Below are 20,392 nucleotides of genomic sequence, written 5' to 3' on the forward strand. Positions count from 1 at the left end.
TTTTCACACCCCTGAGCGACATAATTTACATCATCTTCAGAGATAGTGTAGACAAGCCCTTAGTCTCCATTGTTAAAAGTCAGTAGGCAGAATATCCAGGTCTTCACTAAGATTCCCTTCAAACTTCTGGAAGTCATTTTCAATGTCAGCAATATACGTGACATCTGTACTGTTGATGGTGATGTAAGTTCTATGTTTCAACTTCATTTAAAAAAAATCTCTTGTAATAGCAAGAACTATAATAGTGTCTTCATAAATGTATGTCTGTATCTTACAGATAGATACTGTATATCTCTACCTCAAAAGAGATATCTATGAAGAAGATATATTTTTCTGATAGGTCACATATTCTTCAAAAAAACAAGCTTGATCATAGACTTGAGGGAAGACCATAGCTGATTCAAGAGCATATGTGGACATGGGCAGGGAAAATCACCTATTTGGTTAAAATTGTTAAGCATACAAACCATCAAAGAGTAAGAATGCTGAAAATCATTTTCCTGGCCAATTGATCTACACAATAATAGATTCCCCTCTGTGCTGCCATTCACCTCTAATCACTGCATTACTACATAGTTAGATGTCTCCATCACATTGAATTCTTCTCACGTTTCTTAATGTCTCCCATTAGTTTAGAATAGCCTCTTGTGAACTTTCCTTTTAATTTGCTGCAGACTTTTTATCCTGAAGCGGACTCAGCCAATCAACTTTATCCATGCATTCTTTTTTTGGGAGGAGATATCACACTATGAATTAGTTACCTAGTATTTGCACAATGAGTTGTACTGGGGAACCATATTTTTGGGGTCCTGGTTACTAGTTCAGGCAGAGTGTAAGCCATCTGTGGAAACAGTTTCTACTTACAGAGCTTGGACCACTAGTTTTCTCCTCCAATGGGAAACAGTGTCACTTGACATGTCATAATCCTATTGGCTGCTGGATGTGGGTGGGCAGTTGATAATCCTGCAGATGCAAATGAGGCTTTACCCAACATCCCATGCAAATAAAGTCAGAGTTGCTGGGTGACCACGTGGTGTTATTGATGGGAGTGAAATCAGATCCCTCCCTCTTCAGGATGACGTCACATGATTATCTCAAAACCTAGTGATAGCCACCCCTTGTGCCCACTCAGAAGGACCAGAACAGGAGGGGAAGGTAAGGGAGGTAACAGGTGAGTCAAGGGGACGAAAGTGAGGTTCAGCCCCCCAACATCTTGCACCTTTAGTACCTAGCCTCTCCCTAGGGAGCTGATGGAGGGAGCCAATAGGAGCCTTGGGCAGACCCTCTTCCTATTGGTCTGCTGCCTGGTATGCAAATGATATAACGTCACTTCCTAGGATAAATCGAGCGCCATTTTCTCTTTCTGGTTTGGGCTGGATAAGGAGCCGGCGGAGGCGGATGGATGGGAGCGGGGTTGTGGGGGCTCCGCGCAGGGGCTGAGGCGGGTCAGGAGCTGGCGATGCTGCTGTCGCCGCCGTTCTGTGACTGAGAGCGGGGCGCAGCGGGCGGCCCCGGGAGGAGGAGCCGGCGGGGAGGGCGGGCAGGCGGCGCGGCTGCGGGGCTGGCTTTGTGAGGAGCGGGAGGCGGAGGCTGCCGCGCGGACCCACGCACCTGGGAGGCGGAGGCGGCGGCGAGGAGCGGGCGAGCTCCCCCTACAGCCTGGCCGGGTAGGTACAGGGAGCGCCCGCCCCAGCGGCGCAGGGCTAGTCCGAGCGCCCGACAGGGACCGCGCGGCGGAGCGACTGTATCCTCGGGCAGGCTGGGCGTGCTCCGCTAGGCGCGCCGGGGCACGGGCTGGCCATGCCTCCCAGTTGGGAGCGGCAGACGCCCGGGAGGCGGCTCGGCCCAGGCAACCTAGGGCGCTCCGAGTGTGTCTATGTATATACACCGCCCCAGCCCACAGCATCCTGCCCCAGCGTGCATTGTACCTGCTCCATTTACTCGTCACCCCCACCTCCATACTCAGTACAGTGAGGAGGATCCCCCCGCACAAACCCATCACTCTTCGCTTCAGGGCTGGGGTTGGGCGGAGGGGGCGGTGTCTGCACTGGCCCCAGCTCCCCTCGGGGCACAAAAGGTTTAGACTCCTTGGGACTTGGAGAGTGGGATACATCCGCCACATGCTGAGTATCTGGTACCCACTGGGAGGTGGGTGGAGGGTGCTTCCTGGATACCCCGCATAGACTTGGTACCAGAGAAATTCCCTAGATTCCATTGTGCATTCTTGACCTCCATTTTGAATAAGCTAGAGTCACATCATCATTGGAAGCTGCAGGTCACATGCTATTTCTGAGCATGTGTAGTACAAAAGTAGGGAAGAGGTCAGCTGAGGTAAATAACCAAAGTGGGAGAAAGGTCAGGAGGTTGTAACTCTGAGGCAAATAAGGACAGTGAGCATGCCTGGAATGTTGGTAGTGAGCACGTGTGAGCATGTGCAGTAGATCTGCTTGTCTAGAAAGTTCTGAAAGGCGAGGTGGAGGATGCTTCCTAGGTACCCTACCCTGCATGGAGTTAGAGCTCTTCTTCCTGCTTCTGTCCTACCTGTCCCCTCCTCCCCTGCTTTCCTGCCATAGTGTAGTATAGAAAAGTGCATGGGGTGTGTAACTCTAACAAGGTAATAGAAGGGATACAGAGTACTTCTAAACCCAGGGAGTGTGCAGTACTGAAAAACACTCCTGCAGGCAGTGGCAGGGTTGAGCCTCAACATACACTTGTTGCCTGATCTGTGTTTGTGTTTGTTTTTGTTTTAAACTCACAGTAGTTAAAACCCACATCATCCAGAGAAGGAAGAGAGGTTAAAGGAAAGATGAAAGGATTGAGTTAGTTGGCTGCCTTGTTCAGAGTGTACTGCCTCTTGTGCACATTCCATAATGACTGTGAAGTCCTCTGGCCGTCAGACTTCAGGTAACACAGATGGGAAGGACAACATCCTCATTCCAAAAACAAATCTCCTCTTTAACCAGAATACTGAGGGAGTATAGGCCATGCAAATGTACTTCCCCAACCCTAACCTGTACTTTTGTTCAGGACAGCTCTAAGAATAAATAGCGGAAGGGAGTAGGCAGAGCCCATCTGTAAGCTTGGTGGTTTCAAATACATTCTGATGACATAGTTTTGTAATGTGAAAATGAGTGGTAGCTAATGTGTAAATAAATCAGGGTTGTCATAGGGCCTGTCTATGTAGGAAATTGATAGGCATATCTAGTAAAATAAATATTCATCTATCTTTGGGGCTTCTCTACACAGGGAACTTGACTAACACTGCTATAGGGGAATAACTATCACACTGAAGATATTCTAGAATAACTTCCCATATGGACACTCAGTGGAGTGTCGATAAGGTAAGTTATTCTGGAATAGTTATCCACTATAGCAATACTAGTCAAGTTCCTTGTGTAGAGAAGCCCTAAAAGTTTGTTTTTAAAAGTCTCTTCCCTCCTCCTCTCTTATCTGGAGAGCTGCATTTTGAGCTAGGGAGAGACTTCCGTGTTTAGAATATGGCAGGAAACCAAAGTTAGTGTAATGAAACTCATGTTGTTCTCTTTAGTTTATCATACAGAGATTAACCCTAAGGGAATATACACTCCAGAATAACAGCTATAATTTTAAATAGCAGTTGTTTTGCAGGAAATTTTTAATTTGATTTCCTCTCCATGCTTCAGAACTAAAGGAACAATTTCCAATTAATCAATTTCTTAGACTGATGTGTATTCCTATAAAACGTTCATCACTTACTGCTTGAGAATATAGTATAAACTGTCTTAAGTTATGACTAGTTTCCAATAAAACAGCTGTTAGTATTGAAATTGTTTGCTGTTTTCTTTAGCTAAGGAAAACTGTTTTGCTCATTTGAGGGGTGTGCTTGTAAAATTACAAGTTAACTTATTTTAGCTCCTTTTAAATATTTTTATGTATTGCCTAAGTACCAAGTTAAGTACTTACTTTCTTTTTCCTTCAACTGAAAAAATGCAACTGGATAAAATTGAAGCTCAAATGTGAACTGAATCTTGTTCAATTTTTAAAAAGTGCCTAATATGGTGAAAATATATAAAATCAACTGACAATTACAAGTATACTTGCATTCTAAAGCAAGATATGGGAAAAATCTTTCCTTTATTTACAAATCAGGACCAAAATGCAAAATTCTGCATTTTCCTTGTGACAGTTGAGTAAAACAAACATGATTGTTTGACGTTGTGATAGCAGTTTCAGGGTAAATGCAAAATCTTGATCTGAAGTCCTCACATATAAAGAGAATGAGTCCTTCCCCAGGTATTTTTCTTAGAATTCAAGTGTGTGTGTTAAACTCTGTAGAGTTGACATATATTCTTTCAGGTTTTATAAAGAATGACTGAACCTCTCCTCCCTCCAATTTTTTTATTTTTCTAAAAGTTTGCTAGTTCACTTTTAGAAAATATAGTTAATTGAAGAAATCAGACTTTGCAACCTTCAGTTATAGTTTTTTATTATCTGCTTTTTTGCTTTAAATGTGAACGGAGGAAAGAGTGGAGGTTATACAAAATAGCATTTTCTTTTGCAATTGTCATCTGTACAGTAGGTGTGCTCTATCTTATTTGAGCGTCTTTATATTAGTCTATATAAATTGGAATGGAACTTGCAACATCTGTATCTCCAACAGTTCATGCACACTTTAAAAGTGACCTGCAAAGAGACTTTCTGTACAGTTGTGCATGTGCCCTTTTTTGCTGTTGCTGTTTTTCCCTTCTTCTGTCTTACCTTTCGAAATAAGAGGAATATCAATTCTTGTCTGTCCTTATTTTGGTGGAGGACTTGTAGAGAGTCTGAAGATGCATATTGTTAGCTCACATATTAATTGAAGGGTTGAGATGTTTAGAAATACTTTCTTTTCCAATATGTTAGTTGTTGAAAATTTTAAATGGGTGGGGAATCTTTAAAAAAAAAAAAAAAAAATCCCTTTACCTTCTTTAACTGACTAAAAATTCTTTCCTCAGTTGCTCAGCTCTTAGTTCTGTACACCTTCTAGGCTAGTCAGAAGCCGAATTTCCAATGTAAATATCAAGCGGGGGAAAAAATTGCTTAAACCAGTCAGCTTCTCGCTGTAGATCATAAATCAAAAGTGCAATTTGTTTTTCATTCTCAGGTCACCTTTCTTTTTCAAGGGGTGAAATTGTTTATTTTCAGCTAATTTTTGGGATGCACAGAAATGGTCTTCAAGCATACTAATTTTGGTTAAGTGTTTCTCTGATTCATAATATTTGAACTATGTTGCTTGGAACAGTGTTTCAGTAGTTAACATTGTACTGTTAGGAAGAGTCTCCAGTCTTGGTGGTGTCTTCTCTTGGTTGAAAAGCAGATCATGTTTGCATGATTTAATATGGAGAATATAACTGTTCATGCGCTATAAAATAGTGGAGAAAACCTCATGCTGTACTCAGGTCCAATACAGTATTGTTATTGAAGTATTATTCTATTCAGACAATATTTAAAGGAAAAAAGTTAATGGACAAAATACCACTAAGGGCTATGTGAATAATCTAAAGACAATTCATCTGTTAGGACTGCAACATCAGCAATAAAGATAGCAAGTACTGTAATCTCTTATTAAGATAATGATTTGTTTGGATTTTGCACTTAATAATGGAATACTTTTGGAAACTTATGTGAATTATGAATTTCTGGGAGCTGTTTACATCCAGAAGCAACTAAAATAAACTTTGCTTGGTGATAGTTTGTCACTCTGCTCCCAAACATCCAGTAGCCAAAATGGTAAGACAAACTGTCATTTTCATACAGTATATCTTACTGAATTTGCTTTGTTGGACTAGTGTTGGCTTTGGTTGGCAAGAAAGTGGTGGTTGCTAGCAAAAGATTGGCAGTAGTTTAGGATGCAACAAATAGAATGTTTTGGTTAGAGATTGAAGGCTAAAAAACCAAAACAACTAATGACATGGAAATAAAAATGGATGGATAATACATCATTCTAGCAGTGAAATACTGAATATTGTTAATTGAGAAAATGAAACTGAGGACTTGGAAAAACAAGCTCAGAAAGTTGGAATTCCTGACTTACGATAGAAGAAAATGTGTTGTATATTTTAAATGGATTATCGAAGTGTAGATTGATAATTTGAAATCTTGCTTCCAAGCATTGTGTTAAGACCAGTGGCATATTTAGTACTTGTGGAATGTACATTTCTTGAATTGAAGAACTGCATCTTGAAAATTGGAATATATAAAGCCGGCTATGTTCAAGAATATTGTTTTAACTGGATTAAGAATCCTGAACTTCTGTTTTAGAAGACATTTGATTTGTTAAAGCAGGACTGAAAAGTATGGACATGAGTTATTAGTACTGTCTTAGTAAACTGATGGTTCTATCTTAGTAGATAGCTTGCTTCTTATGGAAAGTCTCTCTTCATCTAATTGATACATTGATGCTTCTGAATGAGAAGGAAGATCACCCAAATGGTGGAAGAAATATTTCCAGTGGACTTGGAACCTGTATCTCCTCGTGGCTGAATTGATCATAGTGGCATCTTATCAACTGTGTTCTTGTATAGTAGACCATGGAGTCTGGTGCATATAATTTGATACAATAGTAGCATTGGTTATAAACTAGAACTTTAAAGTGTCCAAGTTGCCCCTTGATCTTAATTTGGAATAAAGATTTATCTATTCCCATGGTATCCGAATGCCTTCCAGAGTTTGTTTAACAACAACAACAAAAAAAAAAAAACCAAGGAGACTAGCATCTGACAAATGGGGCTCCCTTTCCGTGGAGGATGAGGTGAAGAAAATAGCAGGTGATTTTGTGTACAAAAGTTAAGATGCTTATTTGTTTGGAAGGAATTTAAAGATTGAAGAAGTTTGTTTTCCATCTGGACTGGGATATAGATTGGGTTTGTGGTAGCTCTTAGTTTCTGTGGGAGAGAATTCCAGTCTGGGGGTCAGACTCCCCCAAAAATCCTGTCTTCTGTAGAGGTAAGCTTTATTCTGGTAAGGGACAGACGGCTCTCTTGTTTTGAGAAATGGAGCTGTTGAGGGCACTTGAGATTCTGAAAGATGAAACAGGGTTTTTTTTGGGTGATGTGCTGCCAGACTACTTAGATTTTGGAAATCAGGACTGGAACCTTCTTTGGATTCTCACAGAACTGTGTGTGTAAGCATATCACCCAGTTCTCTGTTCCATCATAACATGTTACTGAGTAGGCATGCTGCTATATTCTGCACTAGTTTCAGTTTCTCAGGACTGATGCTTTGAAGCTCAAATTAGTTGCATTGTTGGAATTCACATAGGAGTTGATGAAGATGTGTATTATCAAGGCTAGGTCATCGAAGATGGGATGCGGTCTTCTGGTCAGCTGGAGATGGTAGAGTTTCTCCTGGATGCAGCTGTACAAGAGGCCAAAGTTAATGGGAAGCACAGAAGTCGTCCTAAAGTGCATACTCGTCTTGATGATCAGTGGGTGTGTTTCTTCAAACAAACGGGCTTGTGGTGGTTTTTCTAAGAAGTAATTCCCTCTGCCTGCAGCAGAACCACTATTTTGCTGGGATTTAACTTCAGCCAGCTTTTCCTCATCCATAGGTTTACCTTTTGCCTGGCTTGGGTGACAGTGAGATATAGTCATCCCGAAAATCTCTACAATATTAGAAATCCACACAGATTTTACCAAGCAAGAAATTTGAACATACATTTGAGAAGCACTACTATAATGCTTTACAAATATCTTTTTAAAATTCAGCTTACATTTGCGGCTTCAGCTGTCCACTTTGGTTTTGAAGTGGTGGAGTTTTTGCAGGTTGGAAAACTGCATTATTCTTGTATTGCAATGTCTGGTTCCATGTCACTTAAGCAAGGTGGTGGTTGATAGTAGCAGTTGCAGGAAATCCTGATTTCCTTAACAACTGTATTTAAAATATATCTTAGCATATACGTGGCAAAAAGTACCCCCCCCCCCCCCACACACACGCGATGCGGTTTCCTTGGAGGCAGAAATAGCATCACATTTTCACTTGCATGTTATACCTCCACTAGGTGAAGTGGTGGTTGTTTTCTAAATATAGTCAGAAGTTAGCATAATTCAGGCTTCCGTGCTGAAGATCACAATATAGCTACCAAACAGGAATGAGGAATAGAATTTGACTAGTTTTCAGTCAAGGTGGGAGGAATTTGAATTCTTTTGAAATCTTGGGTTAACGTAAGAACATGCATATTTTGTTTTAGAATAAGAAAGTGATCTCATAAGATCATATACTAATGAAGAATAGTTCCTTGTTCAAAGCATTTTGCTTTTCATGCTGGAAAGTAGACTTTTGAGGGAAGCAGTCCTATGATATAAGTTATTGCTATAACACTACAAAGCATAAGTGTACATGTACAAATGTTCCATCACATTATTTTTGTCTTTCTCTTTCAGGAAAAGTGCAAAATGTTTCAAATTCCTGTTCAAAATCTTGATAATATCAGGAAGTCTCGAAAAAAGGTGAAGGGCATTCTTGTGGATATTGGGCTTGACAGCTGCAGGGAGTTGTTGCAGGTAAAGAATTGAAGTAACATAACACAAACTGCTGAAACTTGAATTTTAAATTTTTGAAAATCTTTCACAGTTTAGTGTATATATACTATTCATCTGTCTTAGAAATTTATAATGTGGGTGGGTCAATAAAGAACTGCATCTTTACTTGGATGTTTGCCAGACTCAGGCAATCAATCTATTATAGGCCTGGAATTGGGAGTTTCCTGCAAAATAAGTTATTGAAACATTTTGATTTTTAGAAAGGCATGAAATGGAGGGTGCTGCATACTCTTTACTGGTAGTATTGCATCAGAGGAAAGCACGGTTACTTAAGGAAATGTTGCTTGTTTACTACATGAGTGCTTTCCTGTATGGGGCTCTTTAATTGGAACAAACAAACAAACAAACAAAAAAAAACAACTAAACCATGAATAAATGAAGATGTGAGCAAACACAAAGGGACTAACTGCTCTGCCTTGACATATCAGGAAGAAGTCTCTGAAGGATATACAAACTGTCAACATTTTATAAACCAAGCAAAGAGAGACAATAATCTGCTGTAGAGTTTTAGAAACTTGACTCAAGATCACTTCGGGGGTTGGGGGGGAGAAATCATACTGTTGTGTGGCAATTCAGTATTGCATCACCACAGATTCAAAGCAATCCATCATCAAGTGCACTGAGGCTATGAAGACAAATGTGACATCGTTTTGTTGAGCAGAGACTGTCATTTTCGGGGGAAAACACTTGCATGCAACAAGCAAAGAGAATCTGCACCAACATAATAAAGAACTTAATATAAAAAAGCTGCCAATGCAATCACTTTTCAGGAACTAAATAAACTACTAAATGGTAGCCTTGACTTGACCCGTTGTTAAATATGGTCTTTCATTGGCTTTTCAGTATATTTATGACTTTACTTCATCACCAGCTGAGGACTTACATGACGTCTGTAGGCGTGACATGCTCATAGGAGAAAGAGGACTAAAGCATGATTTTGTAGAGAATCTTGCTATGTTTTTAGAATAGTTTGACTACTATTTGAAATTGGTCATTTAAGACTTGCACACACAAGAAACGTGCTTTGGATCACTATGCATCACTAATCCTGGAACAGTGTTGACATTTGTTCATTCTAGTTAAATCTTGGCTGAGGGACTTCAGCATTTGAATAAACCTGACAAGAGAGAACACTTGTGTATTTGTCCAGTATTTTGCATACTCCCTCTATTCTAATACTTTATTTTAATCAGAGCATTTCTCATTCCTAAATTTACACCTAGATCCTTTGAAGTCCAAATCTTGGTTTGATAGCAATTTCTTGCTATGGAAATTTATTGTAAAGTCAACTTTAGATTGTGCTATAGAATAAATTGAGAGAGGATTCATGACTAAGACCCTCTTCAAAGCCTAAATAGGTTTTTAGGAAGCATGGTAATCATGGGCGGTGGGGGGTGGATTTGGTGAGTGTGCGTAGAAAAAGGGTGCAGCAAATTGAGTTATTGGATATAAAGTCTCTTGTCAAGTTCAGTTACTGTTGTTTGGCTTTCTAGATAAGCTGCACCTGTTTCTGTTAAGTATGGAAAGACTTTGTCAACTAGGATGATGGTTTCTAGACTTCTTGGGTTCAGCATTCTTCCAATGCAGCATAGTGTGACTGTTAGCAATCGCTAAAACATTTTGACCAGTGTTGGTATTTAATAGGTGAGAAGTAGCTTAGTTTCTCTGTATCTAGATGAAATTTTGGACACCACTCCTCTTGGGGAGGGAGAAAAATCCAGTAATCATAATCATTATCATGCTAATGCTGTAGAACTAAGTCGCCATGCTGAGGTAACTATGAAACAGGCCTCCTGAAAAGGAAGTTTCTGGTAAGATATAATAATTGGCATTTGTCTTTGGAAGCAAGGTATGTCTGAAGGTTGGTCTTTCTTTGTAACTGGAGACTAAAAGGGCCTGTTTGTTTGCTAACAGCTTACGCTCTCCTTTGGGAGGATGACATGGGCCTTCTGTTCCAGATTTATGGTTGGATCTACTGCACAACCATATCAGGGTGGATTAAATCATCTTTTTTTTCCCCCAAGAAAATCCTTTTTTAAAATTTAAATTACTTCAAAAAATCTATTTAAAATTCAGCATGAAATGATGACAATATATGCTAAGATCTAAACTTAATATATATATTTTTAATTTAAATTATTTTAGAGTAAACTACCTATTTGCTTCCAAAGCTTTAAAGAAAATGAAACCACTAAGCAGGGGGAAGTCCCTGGCTAAGCACATGGAACAAGAGCTTGTAGAAATGCTAAACCAGCTTTTTGACAGCAGTAGCCTCTTCTGTTGGGTGCAGAGAGAATATTTTCTTCCTTTCACTTTATTCAACTGTTCACTTCAATGGCTAGTTCACCCAAAGTTAAGGAACCAACTAAGAGTAGAGAAAGCAAGGAAGCTCGCTTACTTCTTCAAATCTATGAAAAAAACTAGGTGTAAGAGGATAGATCTACTAGTTCTAAAATCTTGAAGGACACAGTGACCAGAAACAATCTGTTCAATTTACTAACTACAGATAACACTTTATTTGCTTAATAAATTGATTAGTTCTAAGAGCAAAACATGTTTTGCTCTATTTTTTTCCCCTTCTGTATCCATACTAAAGGTAGTTTTATTTAACTGGAATTCATTTTAAAAGACTTTTTTCACCCAAATAGAACTTGGCATAAGTTTTTAAAATTAATCTAGTGAATGAGAAATGCATCATTCATCGTTTTTCTAACATAATAAATGAATGTGAAAGTTAAATCTGAATAAATGTGTGTTAAGATAAATAATTGCTTAAATAAATATATATAGATGCACTATATTCTCCTGGCTAGCAGGAAGTAGTACCAAATTTTGTATCAAGGCTATATTTAGTTTCAGTTTACCTTTTTTGTGGTTACCAATCAATGAGAATCAGATTGGCTTTAGGAAAATAACTTAAGTACCAATGCAAAACAGGAATAAAATCAATGATTTAAATGATTTCCTGCTTTTAATCACTTTGATTTAAATCCATCTGTTCTGAACAATACTATGTTGAGTGCGCCTAGTGTGACTTCCTAGATGTATTGGCAACTTATTTTAACTCTTCTCCAACAGGTTAGGATCTGCAGTAAGTATTAAAAAGTAAAGCAGAAGTCAACATTCAAGATTTTTGAGCCTAAGGCCCTTCTGGTAATTGTTTTTTATAAGTGAGGGAGTATTTTTCATTCATGGGGTACATCAGTGTAGAAAGTAAATACTGTTAAAAAGTTCCACAAATTCAAGGACAACTTGACATTCCTTGGATTCTTTTATAACTAATTACACCAGGCTATGTAGATTCCACAAATATAAGTGCTGAGCTAGCAAAATGTTAGGTCAATAAGTGTTTGACAAGCTTTTCCACTTTCTTATCCATTTAACTTTTGAGAGAAAAAACTGGGGGACCTTAGGATTTCTCATGAACTACACTTTTGGGGGGGGCTATAGGATTGCTCATATTAAGTCTTTTATCTTAAGATGCTGTCTGCAGGGATCGTGAGCTTTGGTGGGAAGCTGTTGAGGAAGTTTAACTGTCAGCTTTAGAATTTCTACAGGGATTGGTGAGGAGGGGCAGGAACTGTTTTAGAATGTTTCCATTTATTGCCCGGAGAAATTTTGTAGCTTTCCCAAGTGAGGGGGAGAGTTCTTTGCTTGTCTCTTCTAGGTTGTAGGAGACATCTCTGGGTTTGAATTGCTCTTTTGAGTTCTTGTGAGTTATTTCCACTATCTGTGGATTCCTTATTTTGATGCTCTGTTGTAGTTTTTCCTTTTTGAAACCTGGCTAACTAAATAGATCTTTACACCAGAAACTCTCACTGTGGTGTGAGTTTGAGTGTATACACCTTTACCCCGATATAACGTGACCCGATATAACACGAATTCAGATATAACGCGGTAAAGCAGCGCTTCGAGGGGGGCGGGTGCTCCGGTGAATCAAAGCAAGTTCAATATAATGCGGTTTCACCTATAACACAGTAAGATTTTTTTGCTCCCGAGGACAGCATTATATCTGGGTAGAGGTGTAATTCTAAAGCTGCCTTTTTGCCTTCCTTTAACTTATAGGGCAATTGGGGTAGCTGAAGGCCTGCATAACAGATCACTTGAGCCCCCTTTTTATCTTTGTCCATGTTGGAAATCTTCACCTGTAAAATCTGTACTCTAGAAGAGTCACTTTAGTAGCAGCAGCTTGAAATTAAAGCAGACTAAAAACTTAAGGATGGGCCCTTTTGTCATCACAGAGGGGGAGAAGTATGTACAGTAATTTTCTGTGACCATAGGCATTTCTGTCTGAAGTGGATGCTCTGCAAAGCAGAACATGGCCTTTTTTTTTTAATATGCTCTTTCATAAGGTAAATATTTAATACCATGGGCTAAAGCACAAATTTCTAAAACGTTTTCTGGTACTCTTTGAATGTCAAACTGGCATGTGGGATTGGTGGATATCTTCCTCTGTGCCAAAGTCTAATGGTATATTTAAGTATAGTTGCCATGTGGCAGAAGCTGCAAAAGAAGGATTGCCATACAAGATGGAGATGGGGGGTGAGGGGAAAGGAACAGAGTTGAACCTATGGATGTAGAGAACAAGAGACAAATGTAAACTTAGAGGATGGGGTGAACTAGTTTTGGGGTGGAGGATTCCAAGGGAACCAATGCCAAACACCCATTTAAATGAGGAAGGTTGTTCTTAATCTCAGCTACAATACTCTTTTATCCTGCTGGTGAGTTATGTTTCTTGCAGACACAATAATACATGTTCTCACAACTTGAAGGACATATAGTGCTTTATTTCAGGAAGCTAGTTCCCGAATGCATGGTCTTTGCAGATTAAGTGATAAAGATGCTTTGCTGAAGAGTAAAAAGACTTGGGTCCCTTTGCAAAATGATTTCTGGAGCTGAGGAGATGGAAATGAGGTAATGGAAAAGGAGAGGAGTGGAGGCAAATGCTGAAGTGATGTGGATTAAAGGAAAAAGGGAGTTTGTTCCTTTAAAAGATTCCTGAACTTGCATAGAAGCAAATGGAATAAAGAGTAGCCTCCAGATCATTCTGAACACTTAGGATTCTCTTCTTTAAATATTTTGTTTATATTAAATAACTTGAGGTGGGAGTTCAATTAAAAATAACCTAATAAGGAACAAGTAAGATCATTTTGAAATATTGGACCCTAACATTTTGGAACTTTGAAGTTGCTTTCTTACATCCTGATACACAATATTGAGTTTCGGCAACCTAGACTTTTTTTCTATCGGTTTATTTGAATTTTTCCCTTGTTTTAAATACATATTTTGTACATAAACTGTTCTATAAATAAATTGTGTGTGTATATAATATATTTTTCCCTCTCTTTTAGAATCTTAAAGGTTATGATCCAGGAGAAAAATATTTTTGCAACACTTCATGGAGTGATGTGTCTCCCTGGGAGTCTGTGGGCAAAAGGAAGGTAGGTATGCTTGCATTAAATTAAACTGAATGTTGTTGCAAAGGATGGGATGAGGGTGGGAGACTGTAATACTCTTACATAGGATGAAAGGAGGTGGTTTCCTGGCTTCAAGGATTCCTCTTCTCCATAATAATGAAAACCTACAGAATTTCTGCAGAAAAGCTCTTTAAGGGGAGCTGTATGTTTGTAAGGGCCAGATTTTAAGTGTCCCTACACTGATGCACAAAGTGAGGGCAATACAGGAGCCTGACCCATCCCTGTTTCACTCCTTATGTTACCCAGATACAAAGTCTGGTACTGGCTAATGACATTAGCCATCAAAAAAGGATAGGGAGGAGGCAGAGGCCTGACCACCCTGTATCTTCCTAAGGGGAATTGTAATAGGGCAACCCCATCTGGAGTGCTCTCCTGCATCAGGCCACACCATGCCAGATGCGCCAACCTCAGTCATCTTCCTTCAGAGTCCCCAGTATCTCTACATAAGCTTTCTTGTCTCATTACTACCCCTTCTTGGAGCTTATGTTTATTACAACAATGTGGCCAAATAGTCCATAACAGGAGTCCTGAAACCTAGTCCATTTATCACCCCCGTGCATGTAATCTTTAAAATTCCATGCCACCTGGTCAGTCAGTGTAGCACATACCACAGTCTGATGTCTTCTGCAACACCTGTTCTCTTCCTTAGTCTTCCCCTAGGTATTGCTTCAACATCTCTCATGACTCTTCCCTCATGCTTTAGCCCTCTGGCTCTGAGAGCCAACAGGCATCTCTTTACCTGTTCTCAGCTTTCAACCCTCTCCAGCCTTCTCTGGTTCAGGAAGGTCAGCAGACTAGCCTCTCCATTGGCTTCCTGATAATTCTTCCCTCTTTTCAGAGAGCGCCATTTCCTGTAGATTTCCTTCCATCTTGTGATCTCTGGTAAGGGAAAGCTACCAGTCTTGACTCCCAGGCATCTCTCATCTGTCCCTTTTGCTGACTGATTCTCTTGACTCCCAGATATCCTCTTTTAAGCTCCGTTTAGGTCAGCTGATGAGTCAAGATGCACTGACCCTGCTCCCTCTTAAAGGGCCAGTGTCCCCGGTGACAGATACCAGAGGCCATAGTCCTCTGTGCTTGCCAGGGAGCTCTAGATGTGCCTCCTTAATGCTTCCTCCTCTCCTCCCTTTAAAGGCAGGTCAGTTCTTTAAAGTCAGTTGAGCTCTTTATTGCTTGTGTAGATAGAATAGGGTGATGTAACAAGAAACACAGAAGGTTATGGAAGTTCTAAAGCAATAGAAAACATGAATGGATAGATGTGGGCAGCTGAGGGAGAAGCTGAGAGAATTGTGTGTGGAACGGGCTGCAGTGAAAAGCACATGGTGAAATAGCCCCACCCTTTGTGTCTAGTTAGCCAGGCAAAGGGAATCCCTTGCAAAGAGAACAGTGGAAGATAGACGGGGTGATCCAAATAAAATCCAAGTCCTGTTAGAGGCTAAATAAATTCATCCCTATGCAATGTAAAACTACAGACATACATGGATAGGAAGGTTCCTGGAAGAAAGGACAACCTCCTTTGAACCCCCTCAAAAGATCTGATTTCTTGCGGTATTGTTTCAGCACTACTTGAACTGTGTTTTTGGTATGGATTGCTCCTATGGATGACTCCCTCCATAGTGAATGCCGCTCATCACCCTCTCAGAAATGGACTGTTAATGCTTCATGTGTTACTATGTGAATTGCTTTGTGGCATGCTTTCATTATGCTTAAAGGTTATTGTAACTACATAGCATCTGTGGGAGAATTCTGTAGCCACCTCTTTTGGAATGCTGAACATATAGGAGTCTATGGCTATGGTGCTGATTATTTGTACTGCCTGTGATTTAATAGAGAATATAGTTGTATTGTCTTACAGTTTTTGTGAAGCTCCAAATCAGTTTGTAGACCACTGAATACATACTAAATTTAAAGAAACGTAGGCTGAGCAAGGTTGGCTTTTTTTTTTTTTAAGTGAAAGTATGTTACAGGAGTATCAAGCCATTATTTTTTAAGAGTTGCCAATTGAAAATGAACAGAAACGTAACATGTTTTATGTTTTAAATTGGAATATGTAGACTAATAATACAAACGTTTTATTTTAAAATCTGTTCCTCCTTCACATACTGAACAGAGAGCTGACCATCAAAAACTCCTGCATATAACGTGGCATTAGGTTTGATGCAGGGCTCTGTTCCATGAATGGGATCACCTCTCTCACAACATCATGACAGAGGAGAAAGCTAACCTGAGTAAGCCAAAGGCCAAACAGTGATGTGACTCTATGAGGAGACAACCTTCAAGGATGTAGGAGAGAAACTCTCTGCCATATCTTTTGGTAGTCTCTCTGCATCTTCCCATCCCTCGCACATCAGCCAGAACTTCTGGAGACATCCTCTCAAAAGTGAAGCAACCCTCTTCAATACTGGGAGGGTGGCAAACGGGATATTTTCTGCCGAACAGGCATCTTCAAGGGCTAATCCAAAAATCTTTTCTCCTGCACTCCTTTTTCCCCAAACCTATTCTTGATCAATTTACTTCTGCTTCCTCGCTCCCCCCCGCCAAATTAAAAAAAAAAAAAAAAAAAAAGGAAATATAGCTTAGGATGGTCTTCCATGTGGAAATGTGGGTGAGTGAGTTAATGGGGACAGAATGTGTCTTGCTACTTGACTCCCCATCTTCTCAAGATGCAGGATGTGAATTCTTAGAGAATTATCCCTACATTACCTCCTTATTTGTATATCTGAAGATGAGGAGATACACCAAGGATCCAACCACTGGTTATTTTCTGAACTAGGAAAAGGGACAGGTCTAATAGGTATGAGAATCTCCACTGTAAGAGGCCCCCAAAAAGTTCTTTAGTTGGCCAGAAAATGTAATGACGGAGGGCAAGAAGCAAATACGTATGCCTGCTCTTTGTCCTCAGCAAGTTTCAGCTCTTATCAAAGAAGGATAACTATGTTGGAAGATAACCCTGAGCCAGAAAAATAGAAAATGTTCTTCCTCAGCAAACATGTTTTGAAACAGCAGGGAAGAAGTGGTCGCCATCAACAAGATCCAACTAGAAAAAAGGATGAATGAACTAAATCTAATGGAGAATGCTCCCATCCAGAGCAAAGGTATATTTTGCCGTCCCTCTGCATTTCTCCTAAGACAGCTGCCCATTCTGGTGAAATCCAAAAACTACAAACCACTTGCAAGGGGAGAAGCTCCTTTCATTCTTATCCTGAACAAAGGTGTTGGTGAAGGGGTTAATTATTCTGGGGTAGAACTTGAGCCCACAGACTCCAAGGTGTGGAATCCAAATCTCCTTCCAGTCAAAATAGTCAGCATGACTGCAGCCGTGTCTACGTCTTTCCAGAAATATGGCTGGAAGTGATACTCTCTTATTCAAGTGAACAGATCCAATCAGCTTCAGCTAGATAGATTTCCATTCTTCGGACTGGAGATGGAGCTCTAGGGAGTGCCACATGGATACCAGGTTCCTCCACATCTCTTGTTAAACTCTCTTGAACTGTGAGAGACACAGAAGCATTCACTTATCCTGATGTTTCACACCACCCTCAATTAAGAGCAATCTTCTGTCCTTTCGGGGGCTCAGGCCTTTATTCCCTAATTATCATAGTTTAGCTTTTTAAAAAAAATGTTTGGGCCAGGATAGACATCAAGAAGCTGAACAGATGGATGAAGAGAATTTATATTCATAATGGAGACTTTAGCTTCTACAATCACTTCAGTGGAACTGCGAACTTATTTGCATATTCCCAAATGCCCCTGTCCTAGATAATTTCAAGTTTGCCTATGGAAATCGCCACTGTCAATACAAAACATTAATCTTTGGCGTCCACTCTGCTTGACATAGTCAGTGAAGGAATTGAGTGATAATAAGTAGGCTAAGGGGCTCTAGGAATTCATGATTCTTGTTTCTAGGTAATATACTCATCAGAACCTCCTCCCCAAGCATCTTAAAGGCAACAGTTTGGGACACTTTCAATGCTTCAGGCACAAAGTTTTATCATAAATCCAAAGGAGTTCACTGGTCTGGTCTTAAAGCATTGTCCTCCTAGGGCAGTGATTTTTCAACCTGTGGTCCGTGGACCCTGGGGTCCCACAGACTACATCTAAGATTCACAAAGTGGGTCCACACTGCTATTTGACATATTTTAGTGGTCCAGAGATAAAAAAAAAAAGGTTGAAAACCACTGGCATGAGAGATGGGAACACAAGGAGAGCCGTAGTCTTTTTGTGACATACAGCAAAGACACTGATTTCCACAGTACTTATATTACCATATGTAGTCCATTCAACTTTCCTTGCAGTTGATGAGCCTGATGTGTCTAGTTGCCTGTAGAGAGATCATCCCATGGATGAATATACAGATGAGATTTCTCCTTCAGGTTTGAAATTATTCCCAGCAAGAAATGCACATGAAAAGGAAAATTCTCCCCCAACTAACTTACTCCCTCTGTGGAAGCAGGAAGCCTATACAGCAAGTTTCTTCCCTCAGTCTGTACTTCAAGGTCTGATTGAAAACACTAGGCTGTCAGGTTTAGGAGCACACTTGGATTGTGTGGTTGAGGTTGGCTTCAAAGCACCAGTCTAGAAATAAATGCACCAGCTTGCCTTCTGAGAATTTCAGGCTTAACTGAGGCAAGAGCATGTTGTCCCATCAGACAACACAACCACATAAGATGATGAGGGGGACATATGGTTCAAATCAAAACACATACAAGCCTTGCAGATCCTTCTCTGGGTGTGATATTACATAACATCCATCAGGGTAAACCAAATACAGTAGAACCATAGAGTTACGAACACCTTGGGAGTGGAGGTTGTTCATAACTCTGAAATATTCATAACTCAACAAAACGTAGTGTTGTTCTTTCAAAAGTTTACAGCTGAACAAAGAGAAACTGCTGAGTTTCAGTTCAGCTGCAAATTTGACACCATCAGCTCAGGATTAAACAAAGACTGTGAATGGCTTGCCAACTACAAAACCAGTTTCCCCTCCCTTGGTTTTCACACCTCAACTGCTAGAACAGGGCCTCATCCTCCCTGATTGAACTAACCTTGTTATCTCTAGCTTGCTTGCATATATATACCTGCCCCTGGAAATTTCCATTATGTGCATCCGACGAAGTGGGTATTCACCCACGGAAGCTCATGCTCCAAAATGTATGTTAGTCTATAAAGTTCCACAGGATTCTTTGCTGCTTTTACCGATCCAGACTAACATGGCTACCCCTCTGATACAGCTGAACATTGATTTAATATAGCTTTTTGAAACTTTACTATGCAGAAGAAAATGCTGCTTTTAACCATCTTAATTTAAATGAATCAAGCACAGAAACAATTTTCTTTACTTGTCAAATCTTTTTTTTTAAATCTTCCCTTAATTTTTTTTAGTAGTTTAATACAGTATTGTGCTGTATTTGCTTTTTTCTTTTTTGGTGGGGCCGGGGGAGAGAGAGAGGCCTCTGCTGCTTCCTGATTGTGTACATCCAGTTTCAGACGAGGTGTGTGGTTGATTTCAGTTCGTAATTCTGGTGTCTGTAACTGAGGTTCTACTGTAAAAGGATCCTGGAATACAAAAGCAGATTGGCTAACTCATCTATGGATAGAAAATTTAGAGTTGGCTCTTAGTCTATCAGCTGAAACATTTTTGGTTATCTCGGGTGGATTTATTCACATGCAGACAAAATGCAAAAACAAGGCCTCTTCTTCATCGGCGATCATTGGGAGCAGATGCTATGGCTCACAGATGAGCAAATCTTTTTTTATACCTGAGCTCACTTGCCATGTTCTATGGCATCCTGCTCTGGCAAAAAGAATGTTGACTGACACAGAATATGTGTGCAAAGCTGCCACCTGGTCCAAATTAAAGCCCTACAGGTTCAATCTTCACTCATTTCCAGAATGGTGCTTGGCAGAAAGGGGCTCCAAGCTGTAGTCCCAAAACATTCATAGATTTTTTTGACCTTTTTTTTTAAGACTGGAAGGGACCCCTAGATCATCTAGTCTGAACTCCTGTGTAACACAGACAATGTAATTTCACGCCTGTATTGAGTTGAATAACTGGTTTTACTAATGCAAATCTTAGAGAGAGACATTCAATTTTGATTTGAAGGCCTCGAGATTTTTTTCCAGTGATTAATCATCCTTACTTGTTCTTAATTTTTTTTTGTCTTATTTATAATTTGAATGTCTGGTTCAGATTAATGTTCATTTTAGGGATGGTGAAACCGCCACCTTTCTGTTTTACTTGCCCTCCTTACTAACTCTTTCCTGATGACTTGTTTCTCATGTATCTCAGATTGGGGAAAGGTCAAAGTCCAGAATGGAAAAATCGTTACTAAAAATTCTTTTCTGAGACCTATTCTT

The 20,392-nt window shown here is 39.9% G+C and overlaps 1 non-coding gene across 1 annotated transcript; it reads left to right on the forward strand.

Annotated features, from left to right (window-relative positions):
* The first annotated feature begins 1,378 nt into the window (after nt 1-1,378).
* LOC116837087 (uncharacterized) lies at nt 1,379-14,020 on the forward strand. The gene is made up of 4 exons (XR_012654936.1): nt 1,379-1,667; nt 2,759-2,904; nt 8,400-8,519; nt 13,910-14,020. It is a non-coding gene; the product is annotated as an uncharacterized LOC116837087 (transcript).
* Nucleotides 14,021-20,392: the final 6,372 nt, after the last annotated feature.

This window comes from Chelonoidis abingdonii, unplaced genomic scaffold (assembly GCF_003597395.2).
Source record: "Chelonoidis abingdonii isolate Lonesome George unplaced genomic scaffold, CheloAbing_2.0 scaffold0012, whole genome shotgun sequence".
Lineage (NCBI taxonomy): Eukaryota > Metazoa > Chordata > Testudines > Testudinidae > Chelonoidis > Chelonoidis abingdonii.